A 7,669-nucleotide genomic window follows, 5' to 3' on the forward strand; every position below is an offset into this window, starting at 1 on the left:
GTACAGGTCTGCACCAATACATTTGGACACGGTTTCGTTATATAGTTCAGGCTGGCCTTGAACTTACTATGTAGCCCATGTTAGTCTTGAACTCATGTCCCATGTTTTGATTCTTGATACTATTTCTTGTGCAATTGGTGCTCTGTTTAGAAAAACCTTTCCTGTGCCTATGTCTTCAAGAGTTTTACCTAGTTTATCCTCTAGCAGATTGGTTCTGTTTTTTTTTTGGGGGGGGACAGTGGTGCTTTAAACAATTTATTTAACTGAAATACCATATACTGCCTTCCATTTATCTTGTTACATCTTGTCCCCAAGGTGATTTAGAGGATGGATCTTCAAGCCAATATAAATATTTGGCCATTTGGGTACACATCTGCATAATACCTCATATCTTTCAGCAAGAAAAACACTGAAGAGTAAAGACCTGACACAATTAAATGGGTATAATGAGAACCTACTCCAAATATTTGTTTCTCTGAGGTAAAAGTACCACACACCTGTTCAATTAAGAAAACCATCCTTAAGCCAGGTATGGTGGTGCAGGCCTGTAATCCCAGCACTTGGGAGGCTGAGGCAGGAGGATCCCTGTGAGTTTAAAACCAGCCTGGGCTACATAGGGAGTTCCAGGTCAGTCTCAACTACATAGTGAGACTGTGTCTCAAAAAACAAAAAAACAAAAAAACAAAAAAAAAAAGAAAAGGAAAAAAGAAAACCATCTTTACAACACAGGATGATTTTTTATTTTTAAGTATGATTTAGGGCACTCAGCTGCTGATTAGGTGCTGCATGGCAGAACTACATCCCCAGCTTACGCCATGAATTTATAGGGAATAGTTCCAACAACTCATGCTCCCCATTGGTTCTAACAAAGTGTGCTCCTCTGGGTGGGGCAGGCTGGCGCTTCAGCTGAACCCAGGTCCCTTTCTCTTTGACTTCCTTCTGTGTCTGATCATTTTCCTTGACACGTTTCAAGAAGCTATCTCGACTCTTTGAGTGTTTAATATGCTCAATACACACATTAATCTTCTTGGCAAACATCTAGCCCTTAGCTTGCTTGTTTATAACAATGCCAACAGCACGCTGGGTAACATTTTAGACTCTTTCAGTTTTACCATGGTAACAGTTGTGTGGCATTTCCTTTTGAACAGTACCCATTCCCTTGGTGCCTACAATATCCCCCTTTTTGTAGATTTGCTTGTAGGTGGCCAAATGAACAACCCCCTGTTTTCTAAAAGTACTGAGAACATATACCGGGTCCCCCCGCCCGCCTTTCCCTTTGCATTTTCCCTCTGTCACTTTTGGCATATTACTGGAAGCTGGCGGTCCCAGCCGAAAGGCTGTTTCTGTTTTAATAGTTACATCTTTGGTCCATTTCGATTTTATTTTGATACATAGTGATAGATACAGGTCTAGATTCAATCTTCTGGGTGGGTAATCAGTTTTCCCAGAACGGTTTTTTTAAGAGGCTATCTTTCCTTAAGAGTAAGATTTTACCCTTTTGTGAAAGATCGGATGACTTAATGTGCCTGGGGTTGTTTCTTCTTCTTCTATTCTGTTCCACTGATCCACATGTCTGTCTTTGTGGCAGTGTCATGCTCTTTTTAATGATTGTAATATAACTTGAAATCAGGGAGCCTCTGCTTTGTTGTTGTTTTGTTTGTTTTTTGCCCAGGATTGTTTTTTTCTATTCTAGGTCTCTTCTGCTTCCATATAAATTTTAGGATATGTTAAACTATTTCTGTGAAGAATGCTGTTGTTGGAGTTGCATTAGATCAATATATCAGTTTTGGTGGGATGGCCATTTTGACAATATTGGTTCTGTGCATCCAGGAACAGGAGCTATCTTTCCATTTTCTGAGGTCCTCTTCAATTTCCTTTTTCAGTGTTCTGTACTTTTCATTGTAGAAGTTTTTTATTTCCTTTGTTAGGTTATTTACTCTTTCTTGGTAGTATTATGAAAGGTTTTTTTTTTTCCTAATTTCTTTCTTGGTAAGTTCGTTATTGGTGTACAGGAATGCTAGTGATTTTAGTGTAATGACTTTTATATCCTGCTACATACTGAATTTGTTTTTTTTCTGAATTTGGTTATTCATTCTAGAAGTCTTTGGGTGTAATTTTTGGGACTTCTATGTAAAGGATCATGTCCTTAGAAAAGAATGATAATTTGACTTCTTCCTTTCCTATCCATGTCCCTCTTACTTCTTGCTTTTGTATGATTGCTGTGGCTAATGTACTGATTACTATATTGAACAGGAGTGGTGACAGTGGACATCCTTGTTTTGTTCTTAATTTTAGGGGGAAAGCATTCAGCTTCTTTCCTATTCAATACATTAGCCATAGATTTGTCATAAATAGAGTTTATCAGATCGAGACAAGGTCCTTCTGTACCTATTTTCTTTTCTTTTCTTTTCTTTTTTAACAAGGACAAAGTTTATTTGAGAAAATAAAAGTGAAGAGCTGGGGATTTAGCTCAGTGGCACTGCACCTGCCATGAGTTTGACCCAAAAACAAACAAACAAAAAGCCCCAAGAAAGTAAAAGTGAAGAACGAGGGATAAACTGGCTTTGCAGGGTTGAGCTTGGGCAGAGTAAAAGAGGAAAAAGTGAGATAAAAGACCACCCTGGAGAAAGCAGGGTGGGCTAGAGTGAGGAAAGCCGTGATAGCAAGTTCTTCTTGAGGAAACCTGAGAGAACTACACTCTGGTCCTGTCTCAGGCTGACATCAGGTCTAGGCCATCCTGGGAGAAGTCTGCATGCAGGGCTTTGGGAACTCTTTGCGCATGTGCCCAGGGTCTTGTAATTAACAGGTCACAGCTACTTCCCCAGCCAGCTTTATCACACCCTGATCTCCTATCTCATTTCCACTGGAGAGTCACAAATCCCCATAATTCTTTATGGGTGTTGAGGGAATGGAAGTCTCTTCTATAGCTTCCTCAAGCTGGAAGGGACTGTAGACCCTACCTACTAGGGATCGTATGTTCTCCAACTACCTTGAGGTGCTGCGGCTCACTGGCTGGGTTGAAAGAAAAACCCAGGGTTCTTCCTAGGAGATGGTGATGTCTGTGGACGGGGCATTGCAGGTTTCCCTGGGCCTCTTCAGTCTTCAGAAGAGAAAACAAAGGTTGTAGCTTGGCCTAGCCCTTCTCTGGGAGTGAGGATAGTCAAACCTCCAATGTTATGAGTCACATTAGCTGCCTCAAATATGGAGCAGGGCCCAGGAGGAGTGCAATCTCGCTCCCAGTGTCCAGTCTTCTTGCACTTGAAACAGGAACTCTTTCCCTAGCTGTCGCTCGTTTTTTCCCTAGATGACTTGGGTGGGTTTAAAGCATTACCAGTTACTACAACTATAAACTTAGCCTCTCTCCTTTGTCTCTCCTCTGAGTCCCAATTGTTGAACACAGGAAAGTCGATGTCCAGGAATTGGTCCTCTTCTGAAGTTTGTGTAGCTATGTCGGATATCTGGGGCTGACTGACAGATGAAATGATATCCCGTTATTGTGCTCTCTCTCCCCAGAAGATGGATATATATTAGCACACTTGCAGAAGGCCTCTGCTAATCGGTTATGAATCAAAGCTGGATTTTCCTCTGAACCCTATAAAACCCCACCTACTTTATCATAATCAACAGGCTTTTTAATGTACCTTTTCATCCCCATGGTTAGAGAACGCTGAGTACTACAGTCTTAGTTTGGCTCTGTTGAAGGGGGAATAGACTCTCCAAGGTGGTTTCCTTCCCTTTTCAAAGGATATTATTCATCCGAGTGGCTTCTAGCCTCTTGTAGGATTCTTTGCCTTTCATCTGTGGTTCAAAATGAATTGGACACCTCACCATGATAAGTCAAAAGCAAGGATAAAGTTTGGAACCCAACTGCAAACCTACAGGGGTCTTCTTACAGTTGGCCTGATTATTTCTTGCACTGTTGAACATCTGCAACTGAAAAAGGGACCTGAACTCAAGGTATTTCCTCCTGCTCCTGGGACTTCTCTAACCCTGGGGCAGGACAAGTTGTGAATGAGGGCAGTAAAAAACACCCTTAGGTTCTACCTGAGAGGCTAAAAGCTGTCTGAGAAACATGATGAGGAGGCTGAGGAACTCCGGGTTCCCTTGGGACACTAGGCTGTAATAGAATTTCTGAGTCACTGGAGGAGATGTAATTGATTTATTGGCCTGGGGGACATGAGGAGCAGGTAGAGGAGACCTGGTATTATCAGATCAGAGAGACTCACATCACCCTAAGAGACAAGTGGGGGACTCAGGACTGAGTCATCCAGAATATCTTTCTCTTCCTTGGGGGCTGTTCTAAATACCATAGCTACTGAACATTCCCTTTGATTAAGTCACAAAAGCCTGAACATACGTATTTCATTCTACCTTGCATGTTTTAAACAATTCTGTAACTGAAGAACAGTCTCATAATTTAAAGTACCATCCTGCACCCTTCCCTTGCCACCACCCAGTTCATGGTGGACCCAAACCATATGGTAATAAAAGATAAGCTGCTCTTGTTTTAGATTGTCTGGATCAAACCTTTCCCACTCATTAAGAGTTGGCCTGTGGCGATGTCAGTGAAATCCCCGTGATTGTGAGATCCGGGAGATTTCCCATCTGCTTGTCTTGGGACATATTGAGAGAAGGAGACAACTAGGCCTGTACTCTTTAGGCAGCCATCCCATAAGGCAGCCATCCTCCATAAGGAGGAGACCTGAAGTCCACAAGACGCCCCTTGTGAGACTTGACAAAACCTCTCTCTGAGAATCTGAGAGTGATGCAAGCATCATTTACCACAGAAGACTGCGGGGGAAAAAAGTACCCCTCTGGGAGGGTTACCTCCACATTTGTTCCCATAACTCATGAGGGACAAGGGGGCTGGGCCATCTGTTGACCTTCTGAGGTAATGGCAGAACTTTCCCAAGCCTTTGCTTTACCACCTTTTAACCACCTTGTTGGACCCCTTGAAATATAATCCAGCTTGTATTTTGAAATCATATGGGAAAGACATCTCTTGCATTTATTCTGATAGAAAGAATAGATAGAAAAAGTACCAAGAACTGGGATGGCTATTGTCATGCACTACGGTTACTTCAGTTAAGTTTTTAAATTTAAGTGTTGTTTTGTTCAGGCTCAGGCATTGGTCTTTAACTTGTCTGTATTTAAACAGAGAGGCACGAAAGCCAGTACCTTGTTGAGGATTTCTATGTTGTTGTTCATTAAAAAGATTGGCTTGTAGTGTTTTGTTTTGTTTTTTAGTTGGGTCCTTTTCTGTTTATGGAGTCCAGGTAACACTAGTTTCCAGGAATGAGTTTGGAAGTACTCTTTCCCTTTCCCTTTCATTAAAGAGTTTGAAAAGCATTAGCATTATATCACTCCCTGAAGTTTTTGTAGAATTCAAAGGTGAATCCATTGGTCCTGGGCTTTTCTTTAAAAAAAGATTTTTAAATTAATGCCTCAATTTCACTGCTGTTATTGGATTGTCAAGAGTTTTATGTCTTCTTGGTTTAGTTTTGGTAACTTGTATATGTCTAGGAATCTAGCCATTCTTCTCAATTTTCCAGTTTGTTGGAGTATAAGTTTTCAAAGTAGTTACTAATGATCTTCTGGATTTTATTGGTGTCCATTGGAATTTTGCTTCTTTCTTTCTCTCTCCTTCCCCCCCTCCTTCCTTCCTTCCTTCTTTTGTTGTTGTTGTTTGTTTTATTGTTTATTTTTTTGAGATAGGATCTCACTTTGTAGCCCAGGTTGGACTCTAACTTCCAGTGATCTCCTGCCTCTGCCTCCCAAAGAGTGCTGGGATAACAGGTATGTGCCACCGTGCCCAGCTCATTTTTAGTTTCATTGATATAGATTTTTTCTTTCCTTATTTTGTCAAGTTATCAGAGGCCAATAAATCCTCTGATCTGCCTAGAAAGTGGGGTGGTGAGGACTAAAGAAAGAAAGACAATAGAGACAGTTTCATGGTACATAGGGGACTGGGAGGTCAGTGCCAGAGTGGGCAAAGAAAAAAAAAAGACACTCCGAGCTAAACACTTACTTATTGGGTGCACACAATAATCACAGGAGGTATAGGGTGACTCCAAGGGTGGTGGTAATTCTATGTTGATGAGGGCTTTATGTTAATGAGGATGGTGAGAAGGGAAAAGCATACTTTTTGGTGGGGGGTGCGGTATGGGGGATTGAACTCCACTCCTTGTACTTTCGAGGCAGGCAGCAGAACCACTGAGCTAAATCCCTGACCCTGGAAAAGCATTCTTACAATAGAAAGTGGGATGAGATAGCAGGCTAATAAGGAATTTGTGCTTCCCCCAGGTGAAATCTCTCTCTCTCTCTCTTTTAAATTTTTTGGTACCAGGGATTAAACTCGGGACCTTGCACTTGTGCTTGTGAGCAAATCATGGAATCACTGAACTAAATCCCCAGCCCCCTTTCTCGTTTCTTATTACTACTCAGTTCTCAAAGAGCCAGGGTGTCTTCAGCTGATGTTATCTTGCCCTTGAGCATCACAGGACCATTGAGGCCTCAGCTGTGACCCGAGGCACATGGAGTTATGTTTCCTTGTACCATAGCTGGCTGGAAGGCAAGGTGGCACTGGGCCTTACACAGCCACAGTCATAATTTAATTATGAAATGATTCCCCCCACCAAAACATGTAGAATGACTTTCAGAATAGTAAGTTTGGCTAAGAGGTTGTCTATTTTGTTTATTATATTTTTAAGAACCAACTCTTTGGTTCATTGCTTCTTTGTATTTTTAAGTCTCAATTTCATTAATTTCTACTATAATCTTTATGATTTCTTTCCTAGGTACTAGGTTTAGTCTTGGACTGTTCCTTTTTTCTAGGACCTTGAGGTGTATCATTAGGTTATTTGAGCTTGCTCTCTTTTTCTAAGGTGAGCATTTACAGAAATAAACTTCCCCTTAGGACTGTTTTCCTTGTGTCCCATAGGTTCTGGCATATTGTACTGGCATTATTGTTTGATTCTAGGAATTGTTTAGTTTCTTCCTGGATTTCTTCTGTGATCCATTGAGTATTAAGTATGTGTTATGTAATGTCCAGGTGTTTGTACAATTTCTGTGGTTTCTTTTGTCAATGATTTCTTGTTTCTGGGTGCTATGGTCTGATAGTATGCATGGGATAATTTTGGTTCTTCTGTATTTATTTTTGGCTTAGTATGTGGTTTATTTTGGAGAAAGTTCTGTGTGCTGATGAAAAAAATATGTATTCTGTTGTAAAGATGTGGTTTAGCTCTGTTAGTTTTGTGCTGATTTTTAAAAAATTTTTTGTCTAGTTGATCTATTTGTGAAAGTGGGGTACTGAGGTCCCCCACTATGATTTGTTGGCGTTTACATGATCTTTTATGTCTACTAGTTTAAGAAGTTAGGTGCCCTGGTATTTGGTGCATATATATTTATAATTGTTATCTCTTCCTGTTGAATTGTTTCCTTAATTAAGATGTACTAACCTTCTCTGTCTATTCTGATGAGTTTCAGATTGAAGTCCGCTTCGTCTGAGAATAATTTTGCTACTCTGCTTGCTTTCAAGGTCCTGATGCATGAAATATTGTTTTCTATTCTTTTTAGTCTGTGAATTTATTTTTGGGTTAGATGTGTCTCTCATACAGAGTAAACTGTGGGGTGTTTTGTTTTGTTTTTTGGTACCGGGGATTGAATTTGG

The 7,669-nt window shown here is 40.7% G+C and overlaps 1 pseudogene; it reads right to left on the reverse strand.

The window, feature by feature from the left end:
• Window positions 1–808: 808 nt before the first annotated feature.
• On the reverse strand, window positions 809–3,655 carry LOC104875049 (annotated as a pseudogene).
• Window positions 3,656–7,669: the final 4,014 nt, after the last annotated feature.

The sequence above is a fragment of the Fukomys damarensis genome, unplaced genomic scaffold (genome assembly GCF_012274545.1).
Source record: "Fukomys damarensis isolate Sample0158 unplaced genomic scaffold, DMR_v1.0_HiC HiC_scaffold_13, whole genome shotgun sequence".
Taxonomy (NCBI): Eukaryota; Metazoa; Chordata; class Mammalia; order Rodentia; family Bathyergidae; genus Fukomys; species Fukomys damarensis.